Raw genomic sequence first — 19,319 nt, 5'->3', positions numbered from 1 at the left:
GAGCAAGGGAGATAGTGGTTAAATGAAAAGAATCTGGAAACCTTTTTTCTGAATGGGGGGTGAGGGTGGGAATGCAACAAGAATGAGAATTGATGAGGTTCACAGAAAGGAAGAGTCCTTCCATCAGCAAGTTTGACAGATGAAGTTGGGAGATAAATCACCCACTGGAAGGAGCCTAGGTTTTCAGTTCCTGTACTGGCTGCTTCTTTCCTTCTGTCGTCTGCCTAATAGCCCAGCTTCAGGAGATAAATGGCTGCATCTGAGTCTCAGGCTACTTCCCCTTCCCCCAACTTTTTCATTTATAGCGAAAAGGATCTGAGAGTTTCCTGACTACAAAAGTGCTGGCTGGCTGGCTGGCTGCCTCTACAAATAGCAATATTATTCAGGCTAGATTGAAGGACAGCATTCAAATAAAACATCAGTGGTTTTAATATCTTTTGAGCAACTTATTGGGAGCATTATTATTTTAGGAAGGGTGAATTTGGTGTATATCAAAGACAGCAGATAAAAGGAGATTGTAAATGCTATCAGAAGAATAGAATAGAATAGAATAGAATAGAATAGAATAGAATAGAATAGAATAGAATAGAATAGAATAGAATAGAATAACAGAGTTGAAAGGGACCTTGGAGGTCTTCTAGTCCAACCCCCTGCTTAGGCAGGAAACCCTACACCACTTCAGACAAATCGTTATCTAATCTCTTCTTAAAAACTTCCACTGTTGGAGCAGTGTTGAGCCACGGTGGTGCAGTGGTTAGAGTGCAGTACTGCTGTCTGCCAGCTGCCTGCAATTTGGCAGTTCGAATCTCACCAGGCTCAAGGTTGACTCAGCCTTCCATCCTTCCAAGGTGGGTAAAATGAGAACCCAGATTGTTGGGGGCAATATGCTGACTCTGTAAGCCACTTAGAGAAGGCTGTAAAGCACTGTAAAGCAGTATATAAGTCTAAGTGCTATTGCTCTTTACAACTTCTGGAGGCAAGAAGAGATGGTCAGTGGGATAGAGCTAAGAACTGCAAATCGACTTGGCCAATTTCCCTCACTGTGAATTTCATTTTACAGCTAAGAGCTGCCTTGATGTGCCAACATAATTTTGGCTGCTGGACTGACAGGTATCATACAATATTGTAACAACCATGGTAGGCTGATTCTCACACTGTAGTTTTCCCACATGGGAGAAAAATATGCAATGATGATTCTGAAGGATTTGGACTTAATATATGGTCTATCACATGTGCAATAAATGGTCTACATATAGCTACATTACAGATATAATTTAAAAATAAAATACATAATTGTGACCCATTTGTTGCACATCATCCAAGATTTGCAAGTTTACATGAGTATAATTCTGTTTGAGAAATATATTAAAAGTTTAGCTGCTTTCCTGATCTCTCTAACCCACAACAGTGTTGAAACTATCTATCTATCTTCTCTCCCTCCCTCCCTCTCTCTCTCTCTCTCTCTCATCCATTCATTCTGTAGATTGCCAGATGTAAGAAGAAAATAACAAAGTCCTCTTTGTAGACTTCAGCTCAGCATTTAATACCATCATTCCAGATAGTCTTCTAACTAAACTAAATCAGCTAGCTGTACCTGACCACACTTGTAAATGGATCATAAGCTTCCTAACAGTCAGGAAGTAGCAGGTGAAGCTAGGCAAAATCACATCAGATATCTGTACAATTAGTACATGAGCCCACAAGGGCTGTGTGTTCTCTCCACTTCTCTTCTCTCTATACACCAATGACTGCATCTCAAAAGATCCCTCTGTTAAAGTACTGAAGTTTGAAGATACATGATTGGTCTCGTTCGAGACGACGATGAATCTTCATACAGATGGAAGGTTGAACAACTAGCCTTGTGGTGCAGCTAGAACAATCTTGAACTAAATACACTCAAAACTGTAGAAATGGTGGTAGATTTTAGGAAAAACCCACCTATACTACCACCTCTTAATAATTAATTAATAGACAACACAGTATGTGTTGAAACCTTCAAGTTTCTAGGTTCTATCATATCTCAAGACTTAAAATGGACACCTAACATCAAAAACATCATCAAAAAAGCACAACAAAGAATGTTCTTTCTGTGCCAACTCAGAAAACTCAAACTGCCCAAAGAGCTGCTGATTCAGTTCTACAGAGGAAATGTTGAGTCTGTCATCTGCACCTCTATAACTGTCTGATTTGACTCTGCAACCAAACAAGACAGACACAAATTTCAACGGATAATTAGAACTGCAGAAAAAAACAATTGCTACCAACCTGCCTTCCATTGAGGACCTGTACACTGCACGAGTCAAAAAGAGACCCCTCACATCCTGGACATAAATTGTTTCAACTTCTACCCTCAAAACTATGCTATAGGAAACTGCACACCAGAACAACTAGACACAAGGGCATTTTTTTCCCGAATGCCATCACTCTGCTAAACAATTAATTCTCATAATACTATCAAATTATTTAGTAAGTCTAAAGTGTCTTTAATATGTGCCTTTAGTAATTCCTTGTGTGTCCAATCACACTTGGCCAATAAAGAATTCTATTCAGTGAAAGTAATCACTTAATAACATAATTTCCTAAAACTAGAAAACAATCTGATATTACAAGTTAATTTTAAATTTCCTACCTACAGTACCTATCTCTTTGTTCTGTCAGTCTGATAGTTATGGAAATTCACCAGTTTTTCCCATCTATTCCATGTTAATTCAGCATTCAATTTGAACATTTCAAACCAGCCTGACTTCCAGTCATGCAAAATATTGATCCTATGGATTTAGTATTTCTATTTATCAGGAAATTGAGTCCAGGCTTAAAAATATAACAACTGATTTACACCAAAGTACTATTGAATTCTACATTACATCTTCCACAGTCGGCAGATACTTCCAAGAACACCATCAGAAAACATAAATGTAGCTATTTTTTCCTACTAGTATGCCCTTCCTGCATCAAAACTATCCTTACCTTCAGCATACCTTATAGAGAGAAACTCCAATTAGTTTCCTTTCTTTGAATTTATCAATGTGTTTTTTAGAAAGACACAGCATTTTTATGTGATAAAAGAATGAAAAAATGATCTCAGTCTCTGTATCAATCAGTCTTATATTATCAATGTAATATAATCTGCTTTTTTATCATATGTCCAAGATTTGGGCCATTTTGATAATAATTTCTAAAGTAGGATAACCTTTTTGAGGTGTACAAATGTAGCTATTTCATTTGCAGTCCAATACCATCATTTTGTATTTCATCAAAACCTCAAGGTTTGGTTTTTTGATAACCCTTGGCTAGTTCAGTGCAGAATTGGGAAGTTTTGTCCCAATGTGGTACTTCTGAATCCTGAATTTCATTTACCATTTTATTGCCCATTCACTTACTTTGGAGAATAGCTTGGGTAGTTTTTGCAGTTCACTTAGGCTTTTATTATTCTCAATAACCTGGTGTTCTCTGTAAACTTGGCACTTCATTGCTTGCTACAAGTTCCAGGTGTTTTATGCATAAATTTAACATGGTTAATGCAAAATCAGATCTGTGGTGGATTTCATTGCTAACTTCTACTGATTTCTACTTACTGTTTCTTGTTCTTTAATTAGTTATTGATTGGCACGGAATGCTTGGAACAGTAATGACATAATAGATCTAAGGTCTCCCCCCCCCTCGTGGCCTATATAGGATGAAAAAAGGTGTTCCTGCCAACTCAGTAAGTGCTCTGGTTCCTGGCATCATCTAGATAGAGTAATTACAAAGGTGTCTTATAAGGAATGGATGGAACAGATAACATACAGCTCTGCTAAGGATGGAGCTGTATAAGGATTTTCCAGATGGAGCACTGCAAATTAGGCTTTCATTGGAAGCAACAGGTTGTGAGGAAGACACCTCTTAAGGACAGACTAGGTTCCCGACTCTGATTAGCAGTAAAATGTTACAAAAGAACTATATATATTCTCTCTTAAATAGAGGAAAATCCCAACCCAAAATACTGTAGTTCACCTAAATACAACAAAGCCCAATTATACTAGGACAGGGGTGTCAAACTCAAAGCCCGGGGGCTGGATATAGCCCACGGGATGCTTAGATCTGGTTTGGGGGGCAGCCCTGGAAACAATGAAGGACCGGCCTGCAGTGTCTCTGCCAGCAAAAACGTAGCTCGGGAGGGCCACACATGGCCCTTCCAGTCCCTGTTTTCAGCCCAGAGACCCAAAAAACGGGGTCCAGGGGACATGCATGGTCCACCTGAACTCTGTTGCAGAGAGCTGCAGGAGGCCATTGCAGCTGAAAATGGAGATTGGGAGCCCATTTTCGCTGGCACAGCAGTTGAGCCACCACAGATGCCCCCAACATGAATGACATCAAGCTGGCCACACCAACCCTAGCCACGCCCATCCTGGCCCCCGAGGTCAAGCATAACCCTGAAGCGGCCCTCAGTGAAATTGAGTTTGACACCCCTGCACTAGGAGCTAAACCTTATGATGAATTTTATATGTATTTTCCTTGTTTTGTTTAATCAAGTAGAAAGAAGCCAAGGGCTTGAATTTAGGTTTCTACTCGCATAGCTGTAATATTAGAAGGAACTACAGAGATAATTTGGTTTAACTTCTGTCTCATGTAGGAAAAATTGTCATGCTTGTATTTAACCCAGCTTTTATCTAAAGGCATTTAATAAAGAAAAGTCCACTATTTCTGAATTAATATGTGGTACTTAATTGCTCGTAACTAATCTTTTTTTCTTAATGTTTAGTCAACATCTTTTTTTGGTAATGTGAACCATCATTTGGTCCTCTTTTTCAGAGGAACATAAATTTGCTCCACATTTTATGTGAAAGCTCTTCAAATATTTGACAATCTGGAAAGCTTCCAAATAACTTCACTGGAATGAATGAATGCTGACATTGCTGTCAGTCTAAAAGGGTTGGCTTTTGTTTGGTTAGTTTTGGCTGCAAAGTGCTTTTTAAATGGCTACAATACATCAAGACTCACTTGATTGTGAGATGGATTGCTATATAAATATGACAAATAAAATGAAAAGAACCATGGTGTTGCAATGGTCAGAATGCAGTATTGCAAATTGACTCTGCCCACTGCTAGGAGTTTGATCCTGACTGGCTCAAGGTTGACTCAGCCTTTCATCCTTCTGTAGTCGGTGAAATGAGGACCCAGATTGTTGGGGCAATATGCTAACACTGTAAACTGCTTAGAGGGTGCTGTAAAGCACTATGAAGCAGTATATAAGTCTAAGTGCTATTGCAAAATAAATAAAATAAAATAAAATAAAATTCTTTTATGCTGCAAAGTCATAAATTCATTTGAGATAGTACAAATGTAGATAAGACTATGAGTAGGAATATGCCACACCCTTGCAAGGCTTTATTTACTTTTTAATAAATAGGCAAGTATCCCTTTAATCCTAAACCTAGGTACTTATTTCTCTTGGGCATAATTTATTTTGTTACCTACCCCCCTGAATTTAACCTACTGCGTTATTTACCGAATCCTGAAATATGTTTCTTGTAGCTTTATGTATTGAATTAAACTACTACATGATCTCTTCTAATATTCATGACTGCGTCTTTTGAGTGCCGCAAAAATCACTTCAGCAACTCTAATTTGTTTCCAATTTCAGTCTTCAATTTTTACAGAATCTTTTATCCTCCAGGCCCCAGCCCATATTGTGTTTTGCTTTTTTCTCTCCCCGATTCTTTTTCAGGCTGGGTGAGTCAAATGATAACAAGCTTTATTTCTCTCTCACCCTCTCAGATTGTTACTTCGGTGCTTGTTGATTTCTTTGTTGTAAAACTGCTTTGCCTCTTCTTCACACCATTCACAATTGTCTATTTGTCTGCTTCTCAGTCCTCCAATTTGCAGTAACTTCTCTTCACTATTCCCACCCATTTTTTTTTCTGAGCCTAGCGGTTTGTTCACAATTGATCCTTTGTCTTTTTTTTTTTCCTTTGGGTGAAAGCGCAGTTTCCAGACACCCATGCATGCATATACACAGACACCCAGTAATAACTTCTCCAATAACTCATACAGGGAGGAAAAATCCCACCTTCTTTACTTCTGTTGAGGCTCTTTCTCTCAGCTGGATGACAGAATGCTGAAGAAAATAGAGAGCTTCCCACCATTTTTAGAACAATTGTGAATTGACATGACAGGAAAGAACTTGCCTTTCCAAATCATCAGAAAGAAGTGGAAAGAAGGTTGTCCATTTTCAGCTTATAAAGAATGTGGGAAGAAAAAGTCCACATTCTCCAAACTTTAATGTGAGTTTCCTTCCATACTGTTCTCACAAAGACTTGAGTACTGGATTTTCCGATGTTAAGGTGGCTGTTGAGATTGGTCCTAGGGCTTTGTGAATGAATAGGATAGGATAGGATAGGATAGGATAGGATAGGATAGGATAGGATAGGATAGAATAGAATAGGATAGAATAGAATAGAATAGAATAGAATAGAATAGAATAGAATAGAATAGAATAACAGAGTTGGAAGGGACCTTGGAGGTCTTCTACACTAATCCCCTGTTCAGGCATGAAACCCTATACCATTTCAGACAAATAGTTGTCCAAATTATTTCTTAACCTCCAGTGATGGAACACCCACAACTTCTGGAGGCAAATTGTTCCACTGATTAATTGTTCTAACTGTCAGGAAATTTCTTCTTAGTTCTAGGTTGCTTCTCTCCTTGATTACGGTAGTTTCCACCCATTGCTTCTTGTCCTGTCCTCAGGTACTTGGGACAATAGCTTGACTCCCTCTCCTCTGTGGAAACCCCTGCTACCATGTCACCCCAGTCCTTCTTTTCATTAAACTAGACATGCCCAATTCCAGCAACCGTTCTTTATATGCCTCCAGTCTCTTAATCATCTTTGTTGCTCTTCTCTGTGCTCTTTCTAGAGTCTCAACATCTTTTTTACATTGTGGCAACCAAAACTCAACCAAAACTAGATGCAGTATTCCAAGTATCCCTTATGTGGGCATTCACCTGCAGAATGCAGAAGGCGGCAACATGAATTATCTATACTCTCACAACTCTCCATATCCAGTTGCTTCCAAGATCTTTATATATTTAACATTGAGATCTGAATAGAAACTGGAATTGTGAATGTTTGGGGCTATCATCAAACTATTTAAATCTTCAAATCTTCTTACTAAAAATACAATATCATCTTTGGAAGGAACTCCGTGGCTACTGTGTTTCCCCGAAAATAAGACCCTGTTTTATGTTTTTTTTGAACCCTGAAATAAGCGTTTGGCCTTATTGCCATGCGCTCAAAAGCCTGATTGTGCTTATTATCAGGGGATGTCTTATTTTGGGGGAAACAGGGTAGATATGCCAAAGGCTGAACCTGTAGGCATGGCCATGTCCTCAAACTTCTTTGGTCTTAAACATCTTTCATTTGTCTTTCATTTGAAAAAGACTAAGACCTCTATTACTTCAGAAAGCACTTTGCTAAAATTTAAGTACCAAACTATCTATATTCTAGACCTAAGATATTTACAAAATTTGATTCATTTATACAAAAGCCCAGCAACTCATTCAATAGCGTCTCCAGATTTTCAGGTTCTTTGGCAGAAATCAGACTTCATAAACCACACTTTTACTGGAGATGAAATTCACATTAAAATGGGCTGGAATAGCCTAATAGCCATCTCCTTTGTAATGCTTTTCAAAAAATAATTTACAAACACTGATGGCTTCTTTTCCCACAGTGTAAAGGAGAAAAATATTTAGGATTTTAATGTCAGATGAAAACAAGAATGTTTTTCTTTTAATTGAGGCTATATTATAAGATAATCTTATCCAATATGGCACCTTCCAGTTGTCTTGGAACTGCATCCTTCTAACTGGAAACGTCTTGGAGTTGCAATCCCAATGGATCTAGAGCAGGGGTGTCAAACTTGCATCGTCACAGCAGCACCTGATGTATCAGGACTTCCCCCTCCCTTTGCTAAACCAGGGGTGGGTGTGGCTAGCATGTGACACATCTGTCCTGCGGGGCAGGAGTTTGACATCCCTGTTCTAGAGGGTGATGGTTGCTATTCAAATCTGCAGAAGGTATATTCTACAGAGAGTGCACCAATATGTTTTTGTTTTAGGTTTTATTATTTATCTATTTAATTTATACCAAGATGGGTAATTGCTCTCATGCCCTTACTTTTAGAAAAAAATTAAGGTGAATAATATATCTAATATTACTTCCTTCTTCTATTTTCATCATAAGGTGAGGTGAGTTGAACTGAGAAAGAGTGACTGGCTCAATGTCCTGCAGCTGGTTTAAATGCCTAAGGTAGGACTAGAACTCACAGTCTCCTGGTTTCTAACCTGGTGCTTTAATAATTTTTGTTAAGTAGGTTTAAATTTAAACTAGATGTTTGACTTCTAACACTGTGCTGTGGAATGTAAGACCAGATGAACAGCAGAAAACTCCTAATTCCCAGCATTAGCCTTCCTCAAATCTGATGAGAATCAAATTTAATGGGCTTGCAGGTTCTAGAATTCCTTACTAGCCATTAACCACACTGGTTGTGCTCTAGGAGTGGAAATGTTCTGGAGGATGCTAGTGCTTATTATATAATAATAATGTCCACCCAATGTCACAGATATTCTAATATCTTTCCATAGAACTGCATGGCAGTTTGCTGTTCTAGAGAAAATGCTAAAAGATCAAAGTAATTCCTTTTTGTAAACTAAGGCTGAGCCAATACTACCAACCTTTTTCAGGAAACTTACAGTACTGAAACATCTTTCTTTTTCAGTCTTCCTGTAAAATACATTTACATACGAGGATAACTATAGTCAAATTGGTAACTATATACTATCCTCTGTGTCACATTCATTGCATAACTTCTAATTAAGAAGCATATCTAAGCCACAGATCTTTCAAATGACTTTTCATAGCAGTTTTCATTTGCTGAAGTCATCATCGCAGGCAAATCCAATTGGCATTGTAATTTCAGGAAATCACTCAGTGCCTTAGGATTATATAATGCCTGCCTGAATGGCGGGAAAAAGCCAAATGAGTGAAAATTGGTGCTAAGTAGCAAAAGTCAGGCAAATCAATACATTTGTGTGCATTGACACAGTTTAAATGAACTTTTGCTCATCTAAGTACTACACAGGAAAGAAAACTAAGTATCTACTTTATCTGAAACTAAAAATTGAAGAATATTTTTGCAGCATATTTTGCAGCACAATTGTAAGGTATCACCCAAAGCCTGGTCCACACACATACATATGCAAATAGGCACATAAAGGAACATATGCAGATACCATATATCCGGATGAATAGCACCTTGCTCTAAATGTTTGGGTTAGATATTAATGGGGGGAAAAATCTTCTATTCCAGCAGGGTTCTAGCCTGTAATTAATGAGCTAGTACTTTGAGGCTAAGGACAGTATTGTGATAGAATAATTTCAAACTACTGATACCTCCCCCCTCAAAAAAAACCCCACTGGTAAAATTATTCAGTAATAATTTGCAAAGTTTCTAGTTGAGTCACAGGTCAGCAACACTAATTAATAATGTTAATTTTTAATTCTTGTGGCAAAGGTGTTTCTAATGCCTGATAGCAGAATTTTACTACTCTTAACATTTTTGCAATCTGAAAAAAGAGTAAAATTCTATCACTTCACTGATCTATTTAGATTCATATTGTCAATTAAAGAACCCAGGGTATCTGAGATAGTTTTTCTGATCTTTCCTGAAATGGTTGTTTTAAAGTAGGATTTTATTAAATTGGATTCATAGAAGTTTCACCATACAAGTGCAACTTTGCAGAGCATTGAGGAGATGGGAAGAATTTTACTTTTAAAAATGCTGCATGACTCTAAAGTTATCAGAGCTGGACTGTAAAAATATGAACATCCACTAGATGGCAACAAAGAGATACTTTACTGCATCTGGTGATTGGCTTTTGGTAGTTGAGAGAGGTAACTATACCTGGTGCAGCTGTTAAAGATTAACAGCTTATTGTCTTATTGTTTAAACTGTGATATGTTTATAAACTTTTTCATTGCATTTTTTTAAAAAAAAGTTGATTTATATGCCGCCCTTCTCCGGAGACTCAGGGCGGCTTACAATGCGCTAAGCAATAGCCTTCATTCTTTTGTATATTTATACAAAGTCAGTTTATTGCCCCCACAACTGGGTCCTCAATTTACCTACCTTAGAAAGGATGGAAGGCTGAGTCAACCTTGAGCCTTGGCGAGATTCGAACCTGCAGTAATTGCAGGCAGCTGTTCTTAATAACAGGGTGCTTTAGACCACTGTACTACCAAGGCCCTTTTTGGCTTGCTTTTACAAGGAGCCTCCTTAGAAATGTAAAAGGATAGTGGAGGCAGGTATAAACATCCACCTGTAACATCAGGATAATTAAGATGGTGTGAAAGATAAACCAAATATAACTGAGTCTATATCACTTAAAAAATAATAATACTCAGGACAAATATTTTTTCATGATTTTTTTAAAAAATAAAAATATTCATTACTTGGAAAGTGCGTTGAAAAATCAGATATACAAGGTGAAATGATCTTTAATGAGTAGGTATTATATCTGGTCTTCTAAACTTTAGAAAACTACTAGATTACAGCAAGGAGTGAGAGTTTTATGTATCTGCTACAAAGCATATTTTAATTTTTTGTATTAGTGTAATTGCTTTTATTTTTAAAAAATTGTGTGCTACCCGGAGTCACCTGATGAGATGGGCAGTCATAAAAATTAAATAAATAAAATCTGTTTGCTACCATCTGTGGTCAACTGACTTTTTACAGCCCAGATATGATAGCCATCACCCCAAGGCATATTGGGGAAGGGAGTGGTGCCCCTTCTTTTTCCTTTTATGTCGATTTGATCTGATGAATACATAGAGGTTTGGCAACTGCCATCTTCACTAATGCACCAATTCATTGACTTCAAGAGCAGTGGTGGTACAATGGTTAGAACACAATATGGCAGGCTAATTCTGCCGACTGCTAGCAATTCGATCCTGATTAGCTCAAGGTTGACTCAGCCTTGGTTGGTAAAATGAGGACCCAGATTGTTGGGGGCAATATGCTGACTCTGTAAACTGCCTAGAGAGGACTGTAAAGCACTGTGAAGAGGTATATAAGTCTAAGTACTATTGCTATTGCTATTCCCCAAGATACCCTTCAGGTGCCATCTTCCAGCCAGTCTGGCCTGTAGAATTTTGGAAGAAACAATCCAATTCAGGTATATCAGGTCAGAGAATGCCAAACAACAGATTACATTCAACTCACAATTGCTGCTAAGTCTACATGCATGGAATTTTTTATTCTAAACTGATATTCATTTGGAAGAAGAGGATGACCAAGATTGGGACTGTGCTATGCAAAAAGGAAGGCTGGCATTTTGCATCGGATGGCATGATGCCCTAGTAACAGATTCACACACACGTTCACAAAAATCAGGACAATCACAGAACTGGACAGGACCTTGGAGGATTTCTAGTCCAATCCCTTGTCCAGTCCAGAATCCTCATAATCACCCTGAGAAAATGACTATTTAATCTTTATTTGAAAACTTTCAGTGATGAAGCATCCATGACTTCAAGAGGCGGGCTGTTCTACTTCCCACAGTCAGGAAATGTCTCCTGATTTCAAGTTTGGATCTCCCTTTTTAAAGCTTTCCCCCAATTGTTCCTATCTTATTCTTGGAATTTATAGGTAAGAAATCCACACTCTCTGCCCTGTGACACCCCTTCATGTATTGAAAGATTGCAATCATGACTCTCCATAGTCTCCTATTTTGTAGGCTTAACAAACCAAGTTTTTTTAACTGTCCTTTGTAGGGTTTAGTCTCCAAATCCTTTACTAACTTTGTTACTCTTCTCTGCACTTTTTCCAGTTCCTCAGAATCCTTTTTATGTTGTGTCAGCCAGAACTGAACATAGTATTCCAGGTGTGGTGTGACTAATAATAGCATTCAGCAGTACTATTGCTTCCCATGAACTTGATATTATATCTCTGTATTTGATGCAGTCAAAACCATATTGACTTTTTGGCAGGTGTAGCATACTTTTGGCTCATACATAATCTGTGGTCTATTGGATAACCGGATCTTTCTCATAATATTTACTTTGAGCCAGGTACTACCTATCTTATACGAGGGATTTTCTGACTAACTGTAGAACTTTATATTTCTCCCCAGTGAACAATATTTTGTTGGATAAATTTCAATATTCAAGTCGATTAAGATCCTTTGGAATCCTTCTGATGGGTTAATAAAATCTCTGAGCTTTGTGTCATTTGCAAATTTTATAAACATCCCTTCTAGCCCCTCATCTAAATCACATGCTTTACTTAAATCCCAGAAATTTTTCGTATATTTTTGTTGTTTCTTGTAGTGACAAAACAATAGCTAATAAGTCATTAGCTTCTTTGCAAAGTTTTCAAAACTCTTTGTTATATTACTATTTTGGCCAGAGCAATTCTTCAACCTTAAATTCACCAGTACGGGAAAATATAGTTTAATCTTCCATAGTTTTATAATAACAAACCTGGCAGTTATGGTAATAAGAGAAACTGAGTCAATTTTTATGTCACATTAATTAATGTGATTCAGCAAATATGGACAATAAACCAACAATAAGATTCATTGTGAAACTTTGTTTTATGATTGGTGACCAATTTACTTGAAACATTGCCAACACAATTAATGAAGTTGACAATTTGTATAATTTTAGCATGCTGCCACCTGTGGGTTAAATTCACAGTTCTAGATAACTTGCTGCAATACCTTCAAAAGAAATATATAATCTTTAATAGGTTGTTTATTATCTAGGCAACAATATGTTGATGACCTTTGCCTAGTACCATAATTGCGTTATTTTGATTTGCTTTGAGTACATATGTACACTTATGTTTGTTTCACTTAGCACTTCACAGTGCTAATTAAGAACTACAGTGTTTACATCAACTAGTCCAATGTAGGATATGACTTTACAGGAGCAAAAAGAAGCAGGGGTACCAGATCCAGAATACAAAACTCCAGGTAACAATTAGATGGAAGCAGAAATCTATAGAAAAACCGAGTGGTTGATCAGATTTTTTAAGCCCAGACATGATAGCCCTACAAAATCTCCAGGGAAGAGAAGCTATAGGGAAGTAAACTATAACCTAAACGGGCCTTTTGTTTTAAAAATAATAGCTGGCTCTCTATTTCTGCCTTTCTGTATGCATTTCTAATATGATGCCAGGTTTGGCTAAATTCCATGCCAGTCCTTGGAGACTTCTTGGTTCTTGACAGTTTCCAACCACAAAGCTGCTTCATTGATGGAGCAGATGGCAAATAGACTGATTGGCGTAAGTACATTAAAAGAACTGTCAGCAGGAATAGGTCATAAAGAAGGAAAGATATAAGTTCAGCTCAGTTAACAAATTAAGGGAGGTAATAAGAAGACAGAGTATGGGCTTAAAAACTTTAGACCGTCTCTTTTCCACTGAGCTTGACAACTTTAAGTGCAAAAGAGAGCAGCTTGCGTTCCCTTCTCAAGAGATTAGGCAGCAGAAGGAGTGAGTGGGAGGTCAGTCATCGTAACCTGGGAACAGCTGTGCTGTGAATTGCTCTAAACTGGGACAGACTGAGGAAACAAGGCCCTCTTGAAACACATTGGCTTCATGGGAAAACATATTTTCCTCAACATCCTAACAGTTAAAGAGAAACAAATCTGTAGTGGGATAGGATGGCAGAAATGAATACTGAATGGCCTTGTTAGGAGCCTGGGTGATTATTCTGCAGTTTTTCAATATACAACTTTAGAAGGTGTGTATTCAATCATGTGATTTCTTTACCTAGTATCATAATTTATAGAAAAGCACATGTTTCCTTGCCAATTTGGTTGATACTGCTCCAAGTAGGGCTCATACTGCACTGTTAAATTAGTGGCCAGAATGGGCAAGTGACTGTTTATGGAGGGCACAACAGATGGCACTCCCCACTCACCTTCAAAGTGACTTCAAAGTGTGTTTCCCAACTCTAGTTCAAAGAACATTTTTTTCTCTTTTGTCTCAAACACTCCTGCCTCAACCCAGCTCTGTGTTATTTTGTAACTAGGAGCTAGGCATTACATTCGGTTTAAGTTACATACCATACGAGCTTGTTGTGAGATAAAAAGCAGAAATAGAAAACAACGGTTGCCACCCTGAGCTCTTAAAGAAAGACAACAATACATTTGGTTCTTGATGTCAGAAAAAGTAATGTTCTGCTATATCATACAAATTAAGGGCAGCAAAGAAGATGATAACTATAAACTTTATTAGAGGCAAGCAGCATAAAATATGGATGACAGAATTATTGATGAATTGATTTTCAAATCTGAGGTGACAATGAAGTGAACATTTTTAATGTGATTAACTACTCGTTTCTAACTAATTAACTAACCAGAAGGAATATATGAATACTTTTTAAACCATATTTTCAGAATGCTTAATAGTATTTTTCCTTGACTAAAATAATTTTTAAAAAGTCACACAGGCTATTTGATTCTTATTTAGAAAATTACCTTGATCATATAGTATGTGCAATGCAAGTCAAGGTTCCAAATGTATTCCTGACATGTTTACCATGCATTCTGTTTTCTTAGATGTTGGCCCAGAATTGGTTTTCTTGACTTGCTAACAGTGCAGGCGAGACGGGGGCAGCCTTTTCACCAGCATGTGATGAGTGTATCTAGGGTAGAAGTAGTAAACTATGGCCCACCAGATGCTGTTTGACTACATATTCCATCAGCCTAAACTAGCATGGCCAATGGCTAAAGATGATGCAAAATGTAATGTACCAATACCCGGAGGGTCTACCCAATCTTGTTTTGAGTGCCATCAATAAATACCAGTGAATTTGGCTTTAACAAAATTTAGAATAAGATGGAAGTCCCAAAAGTGCTTTTTCAAGAGGCAATTGGACTTTCTTTCTTCTTTTTCTTTTTACCAGAAAGTCCAGTTGCCTCTTGAAAAAGCACCTTTGGGACAACCATGATCTAGATGACTGAGAATCTCCATGGACAATAAGATGGAAAAGTAATGGGAACATAAAAAACTGTAGTATTTTATACTGACAATTCTTTTCTAAAAAGATATCCATTGCCAGAGTTGGAACAAATCATTTGCTAATAAGAATTTTCAAGAGTCATTTTAGCATCTTACCATTGCTGGATTTAGCGTCCTTCAGACAATCAGGTGTCGACAGTCTGCAGATTGGAAATAGGCAAAAGACCACAGCAATCTTTTGTTCTACTGTAGAACTCTGTTGATTGTAGTCTTTAAAAAATAAACTGTGGATAATGAAAAAAAAACAAACAACCAAAGGAATTCTTTAGCATTATATGAAGCAGCCATACAATCTGCCAAATTAATATTACCATTTTTCAACACTCGTATTACTTGTTTACATAGTAATGCTGTGTGTAATGACTCCAGGGTGCAGGATTGCCTGTATCAGCAAACTCAAGTTTAGGCTCTGTCTGAAATAGAATAAAAATAAAGCCACCGAGAAATAAAAGGGAGGTTTTAATAAAGGGTTCCTGAAGTTTACAGAACTAAATAAAATTTATGTGGAAAACTCTCAGCCTCCTTTCCTATGCTTCAATAGTCCAATGAGGACAAAATACTGTACGGCTATTAGGAGCAAAACTGTTCAGGTGTGAACTATTTGCAGCATTTCTCAAAATAAAACAACATTATTTCAAGAGGTTGCATTTAGAATAGAACAAAATATGCTGTCTGTTTTAAGTGTTTTGCTTTGCATGTTAAGTGTCCTCTAGAAGGCTTCCAGAATTCATCGTTTCAAAAGCAAAATATAAACACACATCATGCATATGTCCAACTGCTATTAGCTAAGGCCCGAAAGAATGGATGTTAGGCTGCACCAATGTTTTTGATTTCATTCCAAAAAAGATGGTCTAGAATGCTCATAGGGACAGCAAATGTAGCATCTGTTTGACACTTTTTAAGACAAGGATATAGTTTCCTTGGAACATGTGGCAGCTGCAAAGTGACAACCATACATTTCCAGGAAAAGACATGACTCTTTATGACTTGAGAAGGAGAAGTGATAATGTTTTAATGGCAATTACCATACATCATCTCAAACCTTGTCTAACCAAACAATGCTGCTGAGGTTCTGTCTCCCTGTCTGAAGACTGTGGGGGTCCCGATTGGGAAGAAGAGATTCAGATCCTAGCAAGATCCAGTGGCTTTGGATTTTGTAGCCACTGGGTCCATCATTGATTCTGGGAGATATTGCTCCACCCACAACAGTATCAGTGCACGGCACTGGGATCTTCCTAGATGTAGGGCTCCTGCATGAAAAGCAGATGACAGCTATGGCTTGGAGGGGTTTTGCACAAATAGATTGTGTACATCAGTGTGTGCATTCCTGGATTGGAATGCCCTACACACCGTCATTCATGCCTTGGTCACCTCTGTCTGGATCACTACAGCTGAGACAGAAGAGACAGAAAATTGCAGACACACATACTAAAAACATCAGGAGAATAAGAGATAATTGTAGTGATTAGGATATCTGTTACTCCCTCCCCCTCTTCCCCATGTCATGTCATCCATTCAAAGAGTTGCAATTGGGGCAACCAATTGCAAAGGTTATTCTGATTTTTGGATGGATCTGCTGATTGCTGAATCCAGTATTCTCCCTTTCATTCCCACCATTACATTACAAGCATGTGGGATTTATTTGTTTGGCAAGTGCTAGCAGCTTTAACTTTCCTCCCTTTTTGGTACACAGTGCAGCTGAGCTACTGAGATCCTAAATTACATATTGGAGGCTGAGTTCAATGGAGAATTTTAAATTAGACAGTGGACAAATTATACATTCTGTTCATTGTCAAGTGAGATTAAGAAACAGCTTGTATTATCTCATTCTACACTGGATTTGTGCTTTGCATTGAATTAGAGTTCAGACCTATTTTCTGCCCCAGGCTGGTACCTATGTATGGCCTCCCAGGGGTTTTAACATGGTTTTAAAACTTTATATTAATATTTTATTCTGCTCCTCTGTTATAGCAGTTAGGATGTCTTTAGCCTTTAAGAGGTTGTTATATTATAGCTCATGATGTGATCAACTTATAACATCCTTTCCCAGTTTATTGTCTTCTGGCTCCAGAATCATTGGATTTCATCTCTCATAATCCTCAATCTCATTTGGTTCTTCAGATTTTTAGATTTGTGTCACATTGAATTCTGAGATACACATTTAGGCTTTACTTGTCTTCAATTGATTATGTTTGTTATCCCAAGAACATGTTACAGGATAGTTACAATCATTCAGTCAAAATCACGATGCTAGGTCAATCTCACAGCCAAGCTCAGTGATAAAATGAGTCTTCTGCTCAGTGGTGAAATCCAATTTTTTTTTACTACCGGTTCTGTCGGCGTGGCTTGGTGGGCATGGTGTGGTTTGGTGGGTGTGGCAAGGGAAGGATACTGCAAAATCTCCATTCTCTCCCCACTCCAGGGGAAGGATACTGCAAAATCCCCATTCCCACCCCACTCTGGAGCCAGCCAGAGGTGGTATTTGCCAGTTCTCCGAACTGCTTCAAATTTCTGCTGGATTTCACCCCTGCTTCTGCTGCAGCGCATAATCTGTAGCACACAATCTCATAACTCCTTTTCAATGAGCAGGTGGCAGTCGTAGCTAGGAGAGCCTTTGCACAACTTCATATTGTGTGCCAGTTGCACCCTTTCCTGGATTGGGAGCTCCTGAGCTCAATCACTCAATCCCTGGTCATTTTTTACTTGGACTATGCAATGTGCTCCAAATGGGGCTATCCTTGAACAGTATCTGGAAGTTTTAGTTGGTGCAGATCACAATTGAATGGGCAACTTGGGGCCCTTAGGATGGTCCATTTATATCACTGTTTCATGAGCTGCACTTTGCTCCTGGGTCCAATTCAAGGTGTTGGTTATCACCTTTAAAGTCATTCATGGCATGGGTCCTGGCTATCTGAGAAACTGGCTTGCCCCAGTGGGATTAGTCCACTCCATTCATGCTGGCAGAAGGGGCATACTATAGACTCCATCAGCCAAGGAATTTCAGCCGGCAGAATCCTTTTGTGCTGTGGCTCCAATTCTCTTGCACCTGAGGTCAGATCTGTTCCCACCCTTTTGGCCTTCTGAAAGGCCTTGAAGAAATGGCTACACCAATTAGCCTGGGGCCCTTGGAGGTAGCTAATGGGGTATAGAACATCCCATCTACTTCCTGTGTGCTCTTTGCTCCCTCTTTTTCCATACTGCTTAGTAAACAGAGTTCTAGAAGTTTATAAACTTTGGGTCTGTTTTGCAAGGGGGGGGGCGCGTTAGAATATAATTGGTGAAATAAATTTATCAGTATTCAACTGGGAGGGACAATTAATGTGCATGTGTTTTTATGCATTTTTTCTTGTCTTGTTTAGTTTTGCTTTGTTCTTCTCTCTTTTTTGGGGGGGGAGTTTGTATTTTAATTTTGGGAATAAAATAAAAAAAATTGCAGAGAGAGAGAGAGAGGGAGGGAGGGAGGGAGGGAGAATTATGTCAAAGGAGATGACAGATTGATCCTTTTTTCATAGCCGGCTTTGGAAAGCAAACAACAATAACAATAACAAACAAACTCTATCACATTGTATAGATTCAGGAGGGATTTTTCCTTGACAAGGAAAATGATAGGGAGAATTAATTTTCTTTCTTCCTTTGCATAATTGTCTTGATCAGGTTGCCATGAGGTAGGATGTAATGCAGTTTGTTACAAATTGTATGTATTATTTATGTTAGCTCTTCTAACTCCAATGGCTGTCAGAATATTTTGGATCAAATTGGGTAATATTTGCCCTAGCTTTTATCTCCACCACTTAAAAAGCAAAAGCAGAAGAAAAAATGGAAATAGGGACCTCTTTTATATTTGCAAAATATTTCTATATCTTAATTTGGTTACGACTCTAAAGCCACACATAGCATGGGACCAGTTACCTGAGAAACCACTTCATCCACATCACATTGTCCCATTCCACCTGGTCAGGCAGAGAAGATATTTTATGGACTCTGTCAGTTAAAGAATTTTGACTGGCAAAATCCAGGAGGAGAATTTTCTTTGCAATTGGCCTTGCAAGAATTGGTCAGCACTGCATGAAGAAGAACTGCATGTTCTTTGGTTGAAGTATCAGACTGGTCTACAGCCACTCATCGCCAAGCAGTTTTAACATCCTGATGCAAGGAGGTGAAACTGAAGACCGATTGACATCTGACAAAACCTATCTGATAAGCTCCAATAAGAGGGGCAGGACCAAGCAACTACAAGCCAATTACCTGCTT

At 38.2% G+C, this 19,319-nt stretch overlaps 1 protein-coding gene across 5 annotated transcripts in view; it reads right to left on the bottom strand.

Moving 5' to 3' along the window:
* The window catches only part of LRRN2 (leucine rich repeat neuronal 2), a 153,857-nt gene that overhangs the window by 31,455 nt on the left and 103,083 nt on the right, over positions 1-19,319 (bottom strand). For 4 of the 5 annotated variants that reach the window (XM_060689774.2, XM_060689773.2, XM_087889464.1 and 1 more), the window contains exon 2: positions 15,165-15,292. The exons of the other annotated variant lie outside the window; for it this stretch is intronic. The gene's annotated coding sequence lies outside the window, so the exon portion shown is untranslated. The remainder of the gene's footprint in view (positions 1-15,164; positions 15,293-19,319) is intronic. 5 annotated transcript variants of the gene reach the window in all.

Source organism: Pantherophis guttatus, chromosome 3 (assembly GCF_059756535.1).
Source record: "Pantherophis guttatus breed Tessera chromosome 3, ASM5975653v1, whole genome shotgun sequence".
Classification (NCBI taxonomy): domain Eukaryota; kingdom Metazoa; phylum Chordata; class Lepidosauria; order Squamata; family Colubridae; genus Pantherophis; species Pantherophis guttatus.
This window is presented reverse-complemented; position numbering and strand designations above follow the sequence as displayed.